The following is a 21,219-nucleotide window of genomic DNA, read 5'->3' as shown; positions in this document are numbered from 1 at the left end:
TGGATTCAAGGTGATTCAAGCTTTAGACAATATTTTTGCTTCTAAGGCACTTTGATTACTCAAGAAATGTTCACCTTTTCAGCGGAATTAACAGGCAATGCTGAATGTGTGAACTAGTATGCTACTCGGGGCACTTTTAATTGGATTTTGGCCTCTCCAATGGCAGCTCAAGAGGCCTCCACGTGATTGGCCTAACCTGATCTCAATATTAGACTCCCCCAGCAGCAATAAGCTGGCACCATAAAGGAGCCATAGATACAGATGACATCACGTCACAATTGATAGCATCAAGAGGAAAGCGAATCAGGCGGATGAGTGATTTAGTTTTTCCCCAAATATCTGTAAATAAACAGGATAACGGGCCTGATTCACAAAGCCATTTGCACATGTAAATTCAGCTCACATTTACAAATGAAATGCTATAGGAGGAGTTCAAAAAACCCTGTTATTCGCACGTTGTATTAATCCAGTAAGGTGTAATATGAGAAATAAATCTGTTTACGATTAAATTGGGGTGGGAGTTATGGGCTGTGTTGCCATGGAGAATGTGTGGTGTGTGGACACCCACAAACTTGGTATTGGCTTTCACAAACCTTTTCTCGGTGTACCCTCTCTGGAAAAGATTTACACCTGTCAAGGGCAAGAGTAAACCCACTTCCAAGTTGGCAATGAGAGTGCAACACCATCGAAATTGGAGGGGGTGTAACATAAAATGGACCCTAGTAGGTCAGTTAGTGGAAAGAATTTACATCTTAGAGGGTATACATTTAAGACATGTCCGTGACACATTGAGACTGCGTTTGTTGTTGTCTTGGTATCGGTGAATGTCGAAACCTGGACTGCTTCACATAATTGTTAATAGCATGACTGGTAGGATCAATCATTGATGGAGACGTAAGGGTCAGAAGCACGCAAAGAATTGTGGTGGGGCTATTCAGTCTTTACAGTGTCTTGGTTGATTGTCCTTGACACAGAGGGACCTCCAGGTGAAGAAACTGTGCGCTTTAAATCAATAAATAAATATGAATTACCTCATTCTAATCACCTGAAATACATTGCTGCAATTAAAAACAAGTCAATTCATCCTCGGTATTCATGAAAAAGCTGTTTATATTTTCTGTCTTTAGAGGACTATGTAGTATTAACTTACACTTATCAGGCACCTACAGAAAATACCCGGAAGATGTATAGAACCAATATTATAAGTCCACATACAAACACAACAGCTCTGCAATAGCCCCTTAATGGGTCCTGGTTCATAGCATCACAGCATAGAACAGGGATCTGGCAGGCATTGTTTGATCTTTATCATACATAGAGGGTATCTCGTGGGACCATGCCATCTGCATGTTAAGAGAAAGCTTACATTATACCATCGTAAGCAGGGACCAGTCATTGCTTCTTAGCCATGTATAGATTTACATGGAGCACTAGAGGTATCTGCATTATATTCATACCTATGAAGATTATTTAAAGTATGCTTGATGCAGGACATCCGCCAAACACTGGCGGGTGTGGTTTCCACCTTATTTTGAATGTCTACATCTTCATACACTCTAAGGAGGGCGGAAGAGGCATCGGTGCCCCATAGCGATACCAGAACCACTGACCATGTACTTGAGTTTTATTTAGATTAATTCTATGTACTTTTTTCTAACATAGTTTTTTCTTATTTCTTACAGCACAAGAATCAAGCATTGCAAAGTCCCTCTTTGGCCTTTCTTGGAAATCGCGATGTAGAGGATCTTACTTCAGAAAGTAAGGAACCCTACTTCAAAAGTCTTCAAAATAAAATGCACTTTACTGTACAGGCCATCCTTCATTCGGATCTACTTTGCGGTAGGTGCACTTTGTGAATACGTAGAATCATGCACTGCATAATTGATGGTATCTTATGTTATATCTATCCCGTATATGGTCTTGCAGCAATTTCATAATCTGGGCATCCTTTCTGAATAGTTTGGGGATTTTTCATTCACCAAACGAATCCTGATCTGGTGTGAGTCATTCCGCTTGGGAATATGAGGTGTTTGATCCTATCAAGTGCTTTTGTAACTTACTATGTGTGGGATGTGTCTGCTGCAGGACTTCACTATTTATTTAGTACCATTGGGTTGAACAGATGCAGCATGTCCTGCATTAGATACGGGTCAGATAATCAGCATTGCTGCCAATACTTTTTTTAATGAAGGGTAGTGCTTGTGTGGGTGTAGAATGTTTATGCTACTGTGCGTTGAATGGTTCTAAGATGTAGTTTGGTTTGAGGAGTAGGGTGAGATACTGTGTATTGTTTTGCAGAAATATTCATTCAGAGTCTCCAGAAAAGCGAGACTTAAATTATTACACTATAAGTACTTGCACTGAAAATATCTGGCAACCCTAAGGATAGGTAACATGTACCCAAATGCCCCGAATATGTGGCCTACTCATAAACAAGGTGTGATAGGCGGATGTATGACATTACAACGCATGCTTTTACCACGCATGCCTTTACAACGCAGTTTTTACAACGCATGCTGTTACAATGCATAGCGCTTAGGGGTGCTGGATAGTGAATAGTTTAATTTACTATTCCAACTCCAGTCCCCGTGGATAGTAGGGAAGGTGTTGGATAGTAAATTAAATCTATTCCCTATCCTAGAGCGCCCCCCAGCGCAATGCGTTGTAATGGTTTGCGTTGTAAAAGTTGCGTCGTAAAGGTACTGCGTGGTAAAAGTTGCGTTGTAAAGGATGTTTCGCGTGATAGGCATCATGTAGAAGATGTGAAACTTCCCAGTGCTAATTCAAGCCCCATGATCTCTGCTAATACTGAATAATAAGTTAAAGGTAGAGAAGGAGAAATAGACAGATGTGAGCTACAGAGTACGTTAACTTTCTCAGAGGCCCAACACAAGGTGGGGTGCTGGGCTGTTGCCCTCCTTGCCCACCCCTTAAAACGTCTCTGCTCCTCAATATCACAATTCAAATTATGGAAGGCCATGGCACCTGTGGGTATTCACCAAAAATTGATTCTCCAATTAGCTTTCAAACATTTTGGTATGGCACTATGGCATTCTTTTTCAGCGTGAGAAAAATTAAGAACCCTGAAAGAAAAAGGCAATATTCCTTTATTAGTAAACCCCAAACGTCCAGTAGAATTAGCCATGTATTCGTAGGGAAAGGCTCTGGATAGGAAGCTCTAAACTATACCAAATACACCATACTTCCGGAATTATCAAATTCCCTTATATTCAACAAAAATACGGTATCAAATATCAAGAGTGATTTTGTAAATATCTGTGTATACGTAGCTACTTTGCGACCAATGGCAAAGAAGGAATAAAGCAGTTTGATGTATTTTACCAGCCTCCCCGGGAGGGTGTATTAATGAAATTTACCAATGTTTATTGGAAACTACAAACCCAGATTATGCAAAAAAATCTGAGAATTGTGATCGGAAAAATGATCAACACGAGCCACTATGGAAGCTAGGAAAGACATGAACGTTGCCATATATCTCTGGGTAAACTCAAATGTATGTAGGATTTAGTTTTCCTTTCAATACAGGTTATATATAATACACTCCAAAATGTTTACATAAGATACCACCAGAATGAAGCACCCACTGTACTAAAGCCTTCATTTATGGGGTTTTGACTTAGGGAGGGCCAGCAAGTCAGCTTGCTGCGCTGCCCTTCCCAAAGTGAAAACGCAGAAAATCACCATATTTATGCAATACGTTGCATTCCTGTCCTTTCCCCCTGCGCTCCTGCCGTTTTGGCAGCGTAGCGCCAATGCAGGCCGCCTGCCTTGCACCCTCGTGCAAGGGTGCATGTGTAGCATGCAGGATTGTTTTTGTGCAGAACAATGCACCTTCCACCACAAAACCAATCCTAAGAGGCTTTTCTATCTGTGCTGCAGAAAGAAGAAACAAGGAGAAATAAAGTAATTTCTCCTCGTTACACCTCATCTTGGGAGGCTTCAGCTTTTGGCGCTTCACCAGGGTTATATGCTCTCATAAGTCTGGCAAAGTGCCAAAATCCATGTCTGCTGCGTGGGAAACCCCACTGCAACGCCCATGCAACTCCTCCTGAGCGCGGAGTAAGGAAACGCAGTGGTTTGCTCTGCCTTTCTCCATAACTATGAGGCCATTGAAAGCAACGCAAAGTGTCTTTGCATGGCCTCATTGATATGGAACCTAAATATGCCCCATAGTGCCTAAATAATGTAAGAACCTAAAAACAATTTGTATGAGAAAGCCAGAATTGTACGTTTTTGTGGTTCTATACATAAATTATTGGAAAAAGATTTGGGAGGCATACTGAATTGAAACCCTGGGTGGCCCTTGTGAGGAGACAGCAAAATATTAGCCAAAGTCCTCCAGAAAAAGATTATTTTCAGCTTCTTAGTGGAAAAATGAGTTATTTCTTTAAAATGTAGAGATGAGGATCCACCCACAAAGGGAGAATGGATTTTGAAAATGAAGAAAAAAACACAGCTGAAAGAAGCGTGCTATATATAAATTGGGCAACAGTAGATGTTCCAGCACACCTGGGGAAACTTAAAAGACTGGATTTCAACATTAAAATAACAAGGGCTTCTGCATCTAAACGTAGACAAATCACTCAAAGTACTGAAGCAAAACCCTAATTGAAAGGATAAACTGTTTAGTTTGCATTTAAAGTTGAACTGGATACTGAAGCCGCATTAACGTGTTGCTTATTATTATGTAATCCGTTTATTATCATTCAGATGTACAGGTTTTTTGGCATTCATTTTCCCCTCAATTACCCAGTAAAAAAGTAGAAAAAATTATCCTGAAGCATGTTCATTTTCAGATGAGACCATTTTATAGCTCTGTTAAGGAAGTACTTAGCAGGTAGGATGCCAAACTGCTTATGGGATAATATCCAGTTCTAAAACACTTTCTCAAACACAGACTTTATACTTTGTATCCTCAGTATGTGAACTTTCAAGCTCACATAACCCACTGTCTGATAGGGAAACAGAGGGGCATATTTACTATGAAGTGGCGGTGCGCGGCGCTAGCCTCCTTGGGTTAACGCCACGCTCTGCCACTTCTGAAACGCATGGCTGCACCATATTTATAAAAATTTGATGCAACCCTGTGTTTCCCCCTGCACTGGTGCTAAATTTAGCTGCCTAGTCCCAATGCAGGCACCCTTGCACCACAGTGCAAGGGATCTGTGTTGAGGGGAAGATTGTTTATGTGCAGTAAGGTCTCCCTTCCTGCACATAAACAATATTTAATTAGCGTTTTGTAACTTCTATGTGTGTTGCTTAATGCAAAACATATAGAAATTGCAAAACATAATTTATTTTATTGATTGTTTATGTTCAGGAAGGGTCACCTTTCTGCATATAAACAATCAATGGCCTTTTGCTGTAGAATCTTTGTGTGCTGCTCAACGTAGCACACATAGAAACAGCAAAAGCGAGGAGAAATGAAACATTTCTCCTCAATACATCTGTTTCAGACCAGGTTTTCCCTAGTCCTAATTTGGGCGCTGCCTCATATTCATGCTGCCCTTGTAAATATGGGCCAGCGTCAAAATAAATGGGTGTTGCAGTGAAACACCCAACTCAACTCCCACTGCCCACCTCTTTCATTCTAAGTATAGCTTGAAAGGAGGCATTCAATCCAAGCTTATTGTTTGATTACTTAAAATGATTACAAAATGTTAAAACCTTATGACTCACGTATACATATATGAATTTAAAAAGGAACAGAAGAGGAACTTTGATTAATACAACAGCAGTGAAATTGTCTAGCAATAAAATTGAAAGGAGGCCTTATTCACAAGGTGGGGTTAAGCCACATTAACTGGCTTAATGCTGCTTTGTGAATAAGGCAAACCCTCTATCACTACTACAACATCTTGAAAAGTGATGTTGTGGTGGCAATTGGGGCTTGTAAATATGCTCCAGAATTCAGAACAACAGCTAAGAATATTAACAATTCCTTGGCACCAATATGCATGGTCCTAATTTCAGTGTGTGCTAAATGACAGCACTAAAGGACAATCTTCAGGCCATACCTGCATCGTCATGTTTTGATAAAGGGTATGCTACTATTATTGTTATGGAGATTTATAGAACACAATTATGACCTCAAAGGTATCCTGGCATTAGCCTCCTAAAAGAGGAGAAACCTGATGGACACTCTGGACATATACGGGTAAAGACACGTTTTGAGTGCTTTTCTAAACTGAAGCAAGTCTGTAAAGGTTCTCAAGGTAGACAGAAGACTACTCTAGAGTTGTGCGACCCTGAGAGAGCGCTCAACCACCATGTCTAACCTTCTAAATTTTAGGAACACATAGAAGGTTTGTGGTTGGAGAGTGAACATCGATCAGAGGTATGCAGCATTTGAATTTCCTTTGCAGAAAGATAGGGTCTTTTTGTGAATTGCTCTAGAGACAATACACAGTGATTTGAACGCAATCCGTTCCTTCACTGGAATTCAGTGGAGCTCTACCAGAGATCCGACGGATTAAGTATTCCTTGGTATATTATATGTTCAGGGCCCTAGATGTGGCTAGCCACAGGCTGATCTGTCAACTTGTTCAACACTTCCAACAATTTGGGGATAAAATAATACGTTTTTATATGACGTCATGGAAGTTAATCTACTTTTGTCACTACTATTTGCTTTTGATTCTACCCTTCCTGAATATCTCAGTGATCTCTTATTCATCACTTTTTAATTTTTTGACATGAAATAATTTGAACCCCATAGACTTGCTCATTGGTTACAGAATTTAGTTAAACGTTTTTTACTCCCAAAAATATTTTGCAGGGCAAACCGAGGGAAACGAACAATTCATGCAACTTGGCAACTATTAATACAATTGGTAAAGGGCCTCGCTAATGGCTGGATAGGCTGGCATATAGGTATAATGGACCACGCTAATAGCAGGATAGGCTGGCATATAGGCATAAAGGACCCCGCTAATGGCAGGATAGGCTGGTATATACGCATAAGGAACCTCGCTAATGGCAGGATAGGCTGGCATATAGGCACAAGGTTGAACTCATAAGTTTCCTGCTCCAAATCTCTTCAGTAAGACAGTCGTGATTGTTTTTTCCTAATTATCTCCTGTTTTGGTCTTCTTTTTCTTCAGTATATTTTCTTTTGACCTTTACAATGTCCTTGGCCAGGTGTCCTAATGAAGTGAGGCTTGACCCTAGACTACTTAGAAGAGATATGGAGTTATTCCACAAGCTAGGAGTGCAGTCCAGTTGCTGCATACAACAGAATATTTGATTGCTAAGTGCCATAGGATGACAGGATTACTTTGGCCCAGTGCATCAATGGATTGATCAAATGCAAACGGGGGCTGAAAAGTGTCACTCTAGGAATTACAATTTGGTGAAGTACCAGGTTGCAGTGTATATTGAAAGGAATCAAAGTTCCTGCGGACACGTTTGGTTAGAGAGTTCAGGACAGACTGGCTGTGAGTCTCATGGAATGCGTAGGTCACAAACCGGTATTTCTGGGCTTGTGAGGGTATCTCAAGGACTAAGAAGGTAAAAAAGGAGTAACTGCAGGGATATTTGTGTTCAAGGTGAGTGTCTACAAGTTTGGTGAGATAATTTGAGCATCTCGGAGGTCAGGAGGGAGGTTTGAGGTCTGGCCAAAGTGCTGTTCAGTAATGTGTGATAGGCTCCAGGATCCAGCAGATGACCTATAAGGGGCTCTTGGGGCAGAGCAGCATTGATAGCCAACTGAGAATCTGTGAGGGTAAGCTGATGAGATGTGAGGGTTAGTCATGGGTCTTCCTGTGATGGTTATGAGCCCCTAGGGCAGTCTGAGGGTTATCTAAAAGTAACTTACCTTGGGCTGATAGCTGGTTGAGTCTGTCTGTGGTAAGGGTGAGGCACAGTGGAGATCGATTGACAGACTCAAATGTTGAGCAGCAGCAGAGTAGACTGAAATCTAGTGGACAATCTGATTTTCAGCTAGAGAGTTTTTATGGCTCATTGGTGTTCCTCAAAGACCCATTTGAAAGACAACTTTGGGGATCTCTGAAATTAAAAAAGTTCTCTAAAATTAGGTGAAACCTAGCTTATGGTTAAAACGTTCTTCTCCTATTACCAAACGTAGCTCATAACAAAAAGTCAGACCTATTGGCTTTGCCAATGCTTTTGTTAGTTGGTGTAAATTTGTGTTTTGAGATGTTTGCATTATCTTGCACCCAAGCAGCAAGCCATTTCCCACAACACTTCAAGTATGTGTGTACCTCCTGTATACAATGCATACACTGTTAGTGGCAGGAGAACACTTGAAGAACCCCATGCTCCCACCTTCTCTCTGACATACAATCAATGCCCCTGGAACTTTGTAGTTATGGGGGGCCAAATTATGTGGCAGGGTTGACTAAGTTATGCGGCAAGATAAAAATGGAAATTATGCTTCATAATATGGCCCATTGTATTACTTCATTATTTTGTCAATTGCATTTATGGTAACACTGTTGTAGCAAATATTTCACCTTACTATTACCAGTTTGACAGACAAATACAGACAAAAGCAAATGAAATATGACCAGTCCGGTTTTGCGAAGGGCCTTCTACTGCGTGAGAAACACGTTGTTTTATTAATTATTAATCCGTTTGAGCTAGAAACAATATGTTTTTGTTAAAATCTGCAGATTATACAGCAGATGATGCACTAAGTGGCAAATGCGGCCAATCCATAATTATGCAGAAAACGATGCAGCCGCAGAATACAGTAATTCCAGTCACCCTGCATCCAACAGAAGGCGCAGAAAGGTCTAATAACAGGCCCCTGTCCTCTCTACACTTGTCAGGGTACACAGATGAGATTGAGCTTGGCTTTCTGCTGTCTATTCAACACATGTTCTGTGTGAGGCCTCTGGTTGCATTGCTTCTGCCCTTGCTGTACCTACTTTGTGAGTAAGGGAAGATCACACTGCTGCTACCCCTTCTGCACATGTTCTGTGTCTCCGTGAAAATGTTCACTGCTGCTTCCCTTACTGTACCTGTTCTTTGTATGATAGAGCATTTTGCATTGCCGTCTATGCTGTATACATTGTAATAGTCAGGGGCGGCTCCTCTTCAGGAGTGGCGGCGCGTCGCCCCGCCAGCTGCGAACTCAGCGCGTCAATGCCATTTTATTTATTTGCCACCACACCGGCTCGCGCTGTGTACAGCGTGAGCGGGTGGGGAGGGGTTTGAATCATGCAAATGCAGTACTACAGCACTGGTCTACAGTGCGCATGACAGACTGGCTGGCCGTTGCGCATGTGCACTGCAGACCCAGCAATAGTTTAACAACCCTGGGATTGCTGACACAGGCCCCCAGCCTCAAAATGAGTGCTGGGTGAACCTTCTCCCACCAATCCTGGAGCTGCTTTGACAGCATGAAAGCAACTCCAGGATTGGTTGGAGGTACGTTCTCTGAGCAGGAAGTAAGTCCTTCCTTTTCCTGTTCATGAACAGTGCTGCACCAGTGGAGGTCCTGAACGAATGGTGAGTTGTGCACCTTTGTGCCCCACCATTTTTGTATTAAACTAGCTGCCACTGGTAACAGTACACTTGTAAAATTTGGAATCAGGGACGAGGTAATACAGCATAGCATCATGTTTGTTCTTCCTTCTTTGGGTAACTGTAAACACCCCTAACCAGTCAATGGGCTGCTGTGTTATCACACTATGTTATGGCGGTCTGCATTGCTCAAATGGGACTGGGCATAACATTTTTGAAGGCGACTGCCGTTGAAAGATTCCTCTGACACATGATATGGTGTGTTGATGTCTCTTTAAGTATACGGTTGCCGGCTGGAAAAGAAGGGGCCTAAACATGATTGCAAATAATGACAGAAAACTTTTTTGTCTTCAAAAATTGGTGAGTTAAACTCTAACACCTGGGTTAAAATTAAACTTGGAACTGGCCAGCACCTCTCGAAGCAGATAGGGACAACTAAAGGACTAAAGCAGGGGTGCTTATTAGCGCCAATCCTCTTCAATCTGTTTGTTTGTTTCTGACTTACCGGAAGAACTTGACAAATGCCGAAATCATGCACCCAAGCTGGGAAAAGTCACCCTCCCTAGTCTGCTATATGCGGATGATTTAGTGCTGATAAGCCGGTCGCCAATAGGCCTTCAGCATCTTTTGAATTGTACCCATGCTTTCTCAGTAAAGAATGCCCTAGAAATAAATTTCAACAAATCTAAGGTCATGACAGTTAACTACAGGAAGAAAAGGATCCCTGGTTGGTACCTGAATGGAGTATAACTTGAACGGGTAGCCACATACAAGTACCTTGGCGTCATGTTGGATTCAAAGAATACGTCTAGGCCTCAGCTCCAGTCTATTCGAGGGAAAGCAACAATGACCTACCTCGCATTGAAATCTCTAAAGACTAAACTCCCTGACCTCACCCTTAAACCCTTTCTTGAAATCCTTCGAGCGAAACTCCAACCAACGCTCACTTATGGGAGTGAATCGCTGCATGGGAAGGACGCTGCAGTGCTAGACGCAGTCATAGCCAATTGTTACCGGGACATCTTCAATCTTCCCAAATATGCGTCTCCGGCCCAAATTCGTTTAGAATTTGGGGTGGTCAAACAAACACTAGAAAGACGGAGTGCATATGTAATTTCCTGGCGCAAGATTCGCGATGCAGATCCTGACTCCTTAAATGCCAGCGTCTGGGAAGAGCTACTTAGATGTCGTACCTCACAGCCGAGGGATTACTTATTTGGATCTCTTGACGTGTTAGGCTTATCCGATATTTGGGAATCCGCCATAGATCACCAGTCCTTCAAAAAGTTGGCAAAAAAATCTGCCAGAATAATTTCCGCAATAGAAGATAAGAAAGATCTAGCCAACAGGGCGCATGGATGGATAACGGTGTGAGACTATGGCAAAATACAGCCACAGGCATACCTTAATATCGGGATGAAAATAAAAATCAAAGAAAAGTTCCTGAAACTGCGCCTTGGAGCTATCCCGATATTGCCGCACCTGCCGCCGTGGGAGAGAACTCACCCTTCGGCTCTATGTCGTCTGTGTAAATCTGGCAAGGAGGACATCATCCACGTGATATGCATCTGCCCGAGACTAATGGACTTGAGGCACAAGCTGTTGCTACCTTTCTTTAGATCATATGCTGTTCGGACTTGCAGGCAGGCAGTTAAACTATGTTTTTCCTCCAGTGACATTAAACTGAACTGTCAGGTTGTGAAGTTCTTTGATTTAATGAAGATAAGACTCAATCACACATGAAAGACTCATCGGAACATAACAACAACTTTGATCTGACAATAGTAACTGCTGTATTTTAAATTATTTGCATTGCCATGGCGTTTTATAGTTTTGTAAAGATTTTAATTAATCATATACAAATAAATATTACTTACTTACTGGTGAGTTAAACAATGTTATAAAATCCGTAGGTTTTCTTAAAACACCTTACTGCTAAACGTGTGCTCGACTTCGAGGAGAGCTTCTACCTTCCTCTTTCGCAGAATTGCGTCAAAACAAGCACGCGCACATGCAAAACGTTAGCAGGTATTCTAGCGCTCCGTACGCCATACATGCAGCCAATATACCACGTGTCCCGCAGGGACAATTAAGCCATTTTCTCCCCAGGAGCAGAAGGCGCCCACTTGTGGGGAGTCGCAAGGATTCAGACAAGTGCTCAGCAGAGACATATAAGGAAACGTAAAACAAGCAGCATTCGTCCTCCAGAGCCTCTTTCCAGTTAAATTTGTGAAAAGCTCCTGGAAAGAGCTTTGACTGACTCTTGAGTGAGGACAGTCTGCGCGCGGGCGGCCCCTTTGTCTCGCCTGTCTGCAGAATACCACATTACTAATTAGCTGACAGAGCTTAAAGCGGAATCTAAATTAATCACTAGCAAACACACTCAGCCCTGGGACGAGAAACTGGGCTATATAACATTTTCCCGCATCATTTTACTCACTGTTAATATACATCCGGCGGTCTTTTTCGTTCTTTCTATCCCTTTTCACGAGTCTTTTTAAAAATAACCAAAGCCGTTACAAAAAAAACCATTATCGAGCCGTGCCAGGAGTTCCTGCTTAATCCATCAGTACATATCTGCTGTCCAAAAAAATAGAAAAAATGTAATACGTTATTAATCATCACGGTGACTGAGTTACTGTATGCACAAAGCCATTCCCTCCAATCAAGCGCGCATCCATCATAACTTATATTGTAAGTGCAAGGAATATATTTAAAACAATCATTGCATTAAGAGCTTAAAGTCTTTTTCTCATAAGTGCAAGTCCTTTTTAGTTAAAGCACAAAAAGAGGCAAACGCTGTGTATAAGCTGTCAAGTTCAAGAGGTTATTTATAGAGTTACTGACGGACACCCGGCAGCTGCTGGATTCATCACTAAGTGCCACAAGGAACAAGAAAAGTGGGAGAAATGTAGGAGTTTTTCTTAAGAGTTAAGATATTATGGTAAATAGGCCACAAAGACATGTAGAACTTAGCTGGTTGGTCTCAGTCCACAGAAATATTGAGAGGATTTTTAGTGCCCCACACAAAGTAAAATGTTGCCAACTGGAGCGCTCCCGAAAAACTGCAAAAGCAGTTTTTTCAGGTTATTTGCAATTATTCCCTGCCACCACTTGGAGGCACCCTTAGGTTGAGAGCTGACTTAACATTGTGTAAGCACTAAGGGCCAGATGTATCAAGATACCCTTTTGCGATTCTCAAATAGCGATTTTTAAGGAATCGCTGTTTGAGAATTGCAAAATGGTATGTATGTAAAAATGTGCAATTTTTTAGCGATTTCTTAAAATTCCTTAATTGCGATTAGCAAATTGCTAATCGCAATTAAGGAATAATTTCCCATTCATTTCTATGGGCCAGGAGGCCCATAGGAATGAATGTGAAATTATTCTCAATTTGCGATTCGCAATTTGCTAATCGCAAATTGAGAATAATTTCAAGGGTGCAAGGGTGTCTTAAGGACACCCTGCTGCACCCCTGAAATTGACATGTGTGCGCATATGGCGTACATACATGCCCTAAGGGCATGTATGAGCGTCACAAGCCACCTTTACAAATTGCAAAAAGGGCATTTGTAAAAGAATTCGCAAATTACCACCAACTACAAGTTGGTGGTAATTTGCGATTTCTTAGAGTGAAATCGCAAAACTTTCTTCTTTCTTTCATACCAAAGCGATTCCTTAAATGGTAGCGCAAAATTAAGGAATCGCACATTTTGCGATTCCTTAATTTTGCAATGCGATTTTTTTAATACATCGCATTTCCCGTTTTTTTGTCGCAAATGCTGCTATTTTGCGATTCGCAGCGTTTGCAACAAAAAAAAACGCTTGATACATCTGCCCCCCAGATCTTTTGGTTCTACTACAAATCACAGTTTGAGATTGGCATGCTACCCTTTATACTCATCTTTCCACTTTCCAGATTGCATAAAGTAGCACCCAGTTAAACTGGGAGCTAAAAGCTGCCCTCCTTAATCTTTTAATGCAAATTCCATATTGCACTAAGTGAGGAAACGTGGCGGGCACTAGCATAACAAAACTTGAGGGGGCCCCCCTGCAAACTACATGAAGGCCTCCCCTCCGGACCCAGGCCAGGTTACTGTGCTGAGGGGGCCCCCTGAAGCGTGCCCACCCCTCCACAGCGGGGGCCTATGTTTTGGCACTGGTAGTGGGCATTTCCCGCTTTAGCATTGTTTAGAGCCTGTTCGTACACAATGCATTTTACATCACCCCCTTTCAGCTATATTTGTTAAAAAGCCAGTGAACTGAAATTTATTTCTGAAAAACAACTCATTAGATACTCCAGTACTTATGGATCTCGAGCAGTTCTAAAGAGAACTTTTTTTCTGCGACAACTATTCATGTGCATGTATATGGGATAAAGTACCCTCTGCCGTACATTAACATGATATTGCAAGTCACAGTGAAGTTACATTGCCATATAGAAGAACAAGGCAGCAGGCATGACACATGGCCTTATTTAGAGTTTTGCGGGGACGGGACACTGACCAAAAAGTGGTGGTTGTCCTGTCCATCCAGTTATGAGTTCAGAGTAGCTCTTCATATTCTAAATAGGGCAATGGTATATCTGCCAAACTCTAAATAAGGCACTAAGGGCCTGCTTACGAGTTGAGGCACTATTTTTTCGCCCGTGATAAATACTGATACCACTGGGTTCGTTAGTTATCGGGTGCATTAAAAAACACCAATCACAAGCTTGTGGGGAATAACATGCAGATTTTGGTCATTAACGCACCAAAACCCACATGATACGGTAAATACTGTACACAGTTCCCCTGTTAAATGTTCGCAGGTTTGACCTGCCAAACTTTAAAGAAGCTTGAGGTATTTCACGCTTCCGATAATTATCGGTTGTGTGAAATAACTCATAACTCATAATTATGACCTTTGTGTAAACAGTAGTTTATGCATAAGTTGAAATATAATGAGTTTCTATTAATTAGGCCCTTAGTCTTGGACGTTGTAAGCATCCTACATTTATGCAACTGATTGCATGACAATTTCAGATGACTTTTAGTCTGTGTGACTGTAGGAAGTGTCAATAACAAATTAATGCATCAAAAGCAGGATTAAAGTTGGACGAGTTTAATGGCATCCTCTCGTCTAAAGACACAGGTTGATAATGCCCAACAGTTCTTACTTCATCCAACCTCCCCACATTCCAGCTCCTTTGAAACATAACATAGCAACCCTTAGAACACGAGCTTGTCACGAGCTATAAACAACATAGCGCTCGTGACAGCTCACTGCAACCTATATACATCCCAACACACCTTCCCCCCTTGAATTGAAAATAAAAAAAACAGCAAAAAAAAAACAATTCATTAATAATGTATCATAAAGTCATTATATCTAACAGGCAAATCATTAATGCATCACAAAATCATTATATCTAACAGGCATACGATGAGAACGTGTGGCTCTAGTGTTGCTTGGATTATGTTCATTATGTGCACAGTTTCCTTTATCATTTTCTCCCTCAACATAAAAAAAAACATTGCTATCACTGTCTTCCTCCGATTGGTAAGGACCATTAAACACAGAAATTCTGCTCAAATTCCACACTGAACCACCATCAACCCGCACAGCATTTCTAAAAACTTCAATCACTCTCCTAGGAGTTGACCACACAGGAAACCCTTTATTTACACCTTCTTTCTTCTTGATGCGAACAAAATCACCCACTTCAACAGAACGATTGGACGCAGAGCCCAATCTCCTTACCAAATCATGTTTCATCCTATCTTTATATAACTGTACCCTGTGTTGAACAGCTTCAAAATCAACTTTCAAACAATTCTCAAAACCAGACAAGTTCTTTTTTAACCACCAAGGTACTAACTTTGTACTAGGCTTCCGACCCCTTAGGAGTTCAAAAGGAGTAACCAATGTTACCGAATTGGGTGATGTCCTGTAGGCCAATAACATGGATTGTAACGCAACCCTCCAAATCAATCCACCTTTGATAGAAAGTTGAATTGCTTCTTTGACCACACGGTTGAAGCGTTCAACCTGGCCATTCGCTTCAGGATGGAAAACAGCAATTCTCCTATGTGCAATGCCACACTTAGTTAAAAATAATTCCATTTCCTTGCTCACAAACTGTGGGCCATTGTCAGTAACAACTTCCTGAGGAATTCCTTCTCTACAAAAGATTTCATCCAAAAATTCTATTACATGATGAGAAGTTACTTCCTTAACCATCTTGACCTCTGGCCATTTGGAGTAATAATCTATGAGAACTATACCAAAAGCTTCTTGTTTAGGTAAACAACTAAACGGACCAATGATGTCCAATCCCAATTTCCGCCAGGGACCTGAAGGTAAAACAACAGGACAAGGTTCTGGACGTAATGCAACAGCTGTTTTATCACTGTTTGAACAGTAAGAACATGCACGTACAAAATGATCCACACAAGAATCAATCCCTGGCCACCAAAAGGACTCCTTTAAACGTTTTCTGGTGAAGGATATCCCCAAATGGGGGGGCGCTAGGTGGCGCCAGACCAAGATGGCCGCACTATAGTGAGGCTCTCGCCAGATCGAGCCTTTGACCGATCCTGCTGACCATCCTGACCGGGGTTACTAGCTCTTTCTCCCCACCGTGGTGACCGCGGTGCTTTCCTGCACTCGGCGGTGCCAGCAGCGTCGCCATCGCCCGACTGGAAGCGAAGCTGTGAGAAGATTTGCTCTGAGGCGGCTCATGCTGGCTGCAGGGGACCCGCCACTCCGGGATTGACTGGCCGGGAGAGTCCGGGGATTTGCGGCCTAACCGGAGCTGCGGGCACAACAACTGCGGTGCACGCAATCATCCGCCGCTTCCTCCGCACCTGTCTTATGCTGAATGAGGACCTCCATACATTGCAAGCGAGCCCTCCCTCTTGCCGCCGAGTCCTGGAGGTGACTGCGGGCGGCAGCTAACGGCCGAAAAAAGGCGCGAAAACGGCCATTGGCGGCGGAGCAGATTTCGGCGAGCAGCGCCAGGGTGCACAATCTGGAGCCGCTTCCCTCATAACTTCAGGTACTGTGGTGGCGCCGACACGGCTGGGACAATACTAAACTATTGCTGGGAGCTGCCATACATTCTGCGCAGTGGCGCATTGACATCACGCTGGTCCCAACTGCTATCTCTGACCCTCCCATGCTGCTGGAGTGACCCTGCAAGCGTCTCAGACGGCGCTCTCTACACCCCATTGCTCCCCTGAAACGTCCTCCTCGCCTCACAACACACGAGGTGCACTAACGGGGGGTTGTCGACCCACCGACCCGGAGAGCACAGCGTTCCCAGCCCGCGCTGACGAGACTCGGAGGCCGCCTCACTGCTCCTTCTCATGCATGCGTGACCTTGCCCATCGGACACGCTGACCATTGGCACAGGGCCGGCGATAACTGCCCAAGACCACTTGCTCGGCTACAAGACGCAAACTGCGACGAGATTTGGACCCCCCCCTTACAGGTACTGCTTTCCTGGTTGCTCTGCTGGTTGCTCTACTGTTGTGATCCGCACTGGAAGGCCCTGGTTGATGCGTCAATGTTAATAGATTCTTCTGCGTCACCGGTGGTATTGTTCACTAGCCCTGCCTCATTATTCTGGACTTGTGGGCCGAGGTATTCCGAAAGACGTCACCTCTGAACTACACTGCGCCCCTGGTGCCACCTCCTCAAGGGTTCTGTCTCGCCCTGCCACTCCGCCTTGTCACATAAACGCTACTTCGCGTCGCCACGCACTGGCTGCTCCTAACACGCCTACTGCGAGTGCACCTAGTCACGACATGGGCCGCAACGACGCTAAGCAGACCAAAATACCATTTGAATCTAAACGGGCCTCCAGAATCATGCCAGAACCCGCTGGTAGCCCTCCTACCCGTGGACCGCCGGGGGACGGCTGGAAAGCCTTGCTGCTGACCATGCAACAGAGTTTGACAAGCATTGACGCCAAAGTTGACACGATCAATACTCGCATGGACAGTGTGGTTACCAAACTGGAACAACACGACACCAGACTCAAGGAAGCAGAAGATCGAATATCGGATCTGGAAGATGGTGCCACCGCGAGCGCCAGGCAGGTGACCCAAATGGACAGGCTCCTAAAAATCATCGCGGAGAAAAACGAGGACTTAGAAGCCAGGTCCAGGCGCAACAACATCCGCGTCCTGGGCCTTGCGGAGTCCACCAACACTGGGAAAATGGAGGTGTTTATTGAAAATCTGGTCGTCGAACTCTTTGGTAAGGAATCGTTCTCCTCGCACTTAATAGTGGAGCGAGCCCACAGATCCTTAGCCGCACGACCGCCGCCAGGTGCCCAGCCTCGCCCCATCATAGCGAGATTTCTCAATTATAGGGACCGGGATGCAGTGCTCCGACGAGCGAGAGAGGTTGGCTCGGTGAGATATGGCAATACTACACTCTCTTTTTTCCCGGACTTCACCCAGGCAGTGCAGGAAGCCAGGAGGAAATTCATTGGGGTTAAGAAAAAGCTCCAGGATCGTGAGATGACATACGCCATGTTGTACCCGGCTAAACTGAAGATTTCCTACGGGGGCAAGCAGCACTTCTTTCAAAATCCTCAACAGGTGGAGGACTTTCTTAAGCACCACAGGGCAGATGAAACCAGGGAAGACGCTGAATCCCATCGCTCCAGATCCTCTTCGCCTATGAACCAGCAGGAATAGTCCATATTCACAGTGACCGCCCCGATGACAAGAAATGGTGACGGACTAGAAGCCTACACCACGGTGAGGTACAAATCGATAATGTTGTTTGACTTGGTATACATATTTGGCAGGCTCGATTGCCCACCTCCGTCCCACGCCGAGAGACCGGGGCTTTGCCTGGGTCCTAGTGGGTGCGAGTAGGGAGGTGGATGGCAGGTTTGGTGCCCCTAGTGCGGTACCCCAATGGGCGAGCCCCAAACCCCCCTTCTTGTGATAGAATGGAGGGATACGTGACATTTCTAGGGTTTTTAAGTTGGGGAGTGGGAGGGATAATGGGGATTGGGTGGGTTCATAATGCCCGGCGGGTTGGGGTTGCCGGAGTGGGTGGGGGAATGTTCCAACATATTGCCTGCAAGACAGAAGTGTTTATTGTCCACGTTAGCAGTTGGGCATACCGAGAGGGTAGTTGGGTTTTGATTCCTATATTTGCTGCCGTATGTTATTTATGCATGGATGTTGTGGATGATTGGCGATCTTTTTTTCCGATGGGAGTATGGGGGACGTAGCTGGACCGCTGCCCGCTTCGCAGTTCCGAGTAGCCTCCTGGAATATACGGGGGCTGAACAACCCAAAGAAAAAAAGACAAATACTGGGGTATCTAGACAGGCACGGGATATCTGTAGCTATGCTGCAAGAAACTCATCTGATGCCAAGCGGCTCCCCTCCATTCGCTTCTAAATGGGCTGTGAGCAGGGTGTTCTCCTCCTATTCCAATTACGCTAGAGGGGTGGTAATCCTGGTGAAAAGAGGAACACATTTCATTCCAGCTGGGACTGAGATAGATGCTGGGGGGCGCTACTGCATGCTATGGGGGAAATTACACTCACACACAATACTGTTTGCATGTTACTATGGTCCCAACACGGATGACCCTGAAGCTCTTCTCACCCTATGGGGGAAAATACAGGCTTTGGGGATAGATCATGTGATGCTAGGGGGAGATTTCAACACTGCCCTCATACCCGCGCAGGACAGGTCGCACCCACATGCCTCTCATTATACTAATACTCAGAGATCACTAATGGGAATACTGAAGGAGCACCGCCTGGTGGACTCGTGGCGACATATGCATCCCAACACCAAACAGGGTACTCATTGCTCTGCGTTCCACTCCACATGGGCCCGCCTTGACTATATATTTGTCTCAGCGGGTCTATCCCCATGGTTAACCAAAGCAAATCACCTGGCGCGTACATACTCGGACCACTCCCCGGTTCTTCTCTCCCTTAACATTCCCCTCACTACTCCCCCTTTCCTAAACTGGCGCCTAAATCCCGCACACCTGACTGACACTGCATTCACTGCTGAATTGGAACTGGAAATCACAGAGTTCTTTGAACGGAATATTGATTCAGTGTCTAGTCTCACTACAGTTTGGGAGGCTTTTAAAGTGACTATGAGGGGGAGCTGTATCGCCAAAGGGGGTGGAGTGCTCAGGGCGCTGCGAACAGACATACACAAGCTTGAACTGGAGCTCCGTCAGCTAGAGCGAGAAATGGCGAACGGAGATTGGGACGGCGCAGTGCATGCTCAGATCAGGGACAAACTGAACGACTACTCAGAAGCGGCGGATAGGGAAGGCAAATTTCTGGGTAAGCCCTTTAATGCTCGGATATATGGTGAGGGAGACAGGCCTGGCAAGGCGCTGGCAAGTGCAGTCAGGACCCCTCGATATCAAAGTTATGTCCCGATTTTATTGGACAAACATGGCACACCGCACCACGATACCGTGACACAGCTACAAGTGTTAACTGAACACTACACCTCGCTTTACACCTCCCTTAGGAATGACACGCTTAATTTGCAGGAATATCTAGAGGACACTGCTATTGCCTGGCTGGGGCCGTCCCAGCAAAAATTCCTCCATCATGAGCTTGAGCTTGATGAGATCAAAGATGCCATCATGTCCATGAAGTCAGGGAAAGCACCGGGGTCGGACGGTCTTCCGATAGATTTTTATAAATCCTTTCTACATATACTAGCACCCATACTGAAACAGGTCTTTTATGCGGCATTGGAGGAGGGCTCGCTCCCCCTCACGATGCGGGAAGCATTAATAACATCGCTACTGAAACCAGGTAAACCGCCCGAACATTGCGATTCCTTCAGGCCCCTCTCGCTATTGAATACAGACAGCAAGATCTTAGCTAAAGTTCTCGCTACACGTCTCAATCTCCTTATGGAAAGGCTCGTCCTTCCAGATCAGGCGGGGTTCGTTCCAAACCGTGCCACGTCCCATAATTTGCGTACCTTACAAGCAGTGCTTCAAGATATTAACCCTGGGTGCGAGGCTGCTGCCATTTTCCTGGACGCTACAAAAGCGTTCGATACCCTGGAATGGGACTACCTGCTTCCACTGCTCGAGAGGATGGGAGTCCCCTTCAATTTTCTGGACTGGATTCGACTGTTATACTATAAACCCCAAGCTACGGTGCTGCTCAATGGTGCGCGCTCCGCTCCGTTTGAGATCCATCGGGGTACCCGACAGGGTTGCCCCCTGTCCCCGATACTCTTCGCTATTGCCATCGAACCCCTGGCCGCGAAGCTTAGACAACACCACAACCATCGTGCTCTAGTCTACCCGGAACGGCAACTCCTGATTGCACTGTACGCTGACGACATGACCCTCTACGTGAACAACCCACGGGATAATCTGAATCCCTTATTGCGCGAGATTACTAAATTTGGGGCTATAGCGGGGATACAGATAAACTGGGCGAAATCTGCTATGTTCCCCTTGACTGACAAGACCTCGGAATTTCCTCTTGACTACCCCCTGGTGTGGGAACCCGATGAAATCAAATATCTAGGTATCAAAATCACTAGGAATAGAGAGAACCTTATCCGAGCTAACTATGGGACGGTCCTGGACAAATTGACGGATAGCGTTACACGGTGGCTACATCTTCCTCTATCCATGGCGGGCCGCATATCACTTATTAAGATGGTGATCCTCCCCAAACTATTGTATCTCTTT

The 21,219-nt window shown here is 44.4% G+C and overlaps 1 protein-coding gene across 1 annotated transcript in view; it reads left to right on the top strand.

Annotated features, from left to right (window-relative positions):
• The window catches only part of CHRM3 (cholinergic receptor muscarinic 3), a 2,680,897-nt gene that overhangs the window by 1,430,961 nt on the left and 1,228,717 nt on the right, over window positions 1–21,219 (top strand). The window contains exon 6 of the mRNA XM_078649289.1: window positions 1,683–1,839. The gene's annotated coding sequence lies outside the window, so the exon portion shown is untranslated. The remainder of the gene's footprint in view (window positions 1–1,682; window positions 1,840–21,219) is intronic.

The sequence above is a fragment of the Lissotriton helveticus genome, chromosome 6, assembly GCF_964261635.1.
Source record: "Lissotriton helveticus chromosome 6, aLisHel1.1, whole genome shotgun sequence".
In the NCBI taxonomy this organism is placed as follows: Eukaryota; Metazoa; Chordata; class Amphibia; order Caudata; family Salamandridae; genus Lissotriton; species Lissotriton helveticus.
This window is presented reverse-complemented; position numbering and strand designations above follow the sequence as displayed.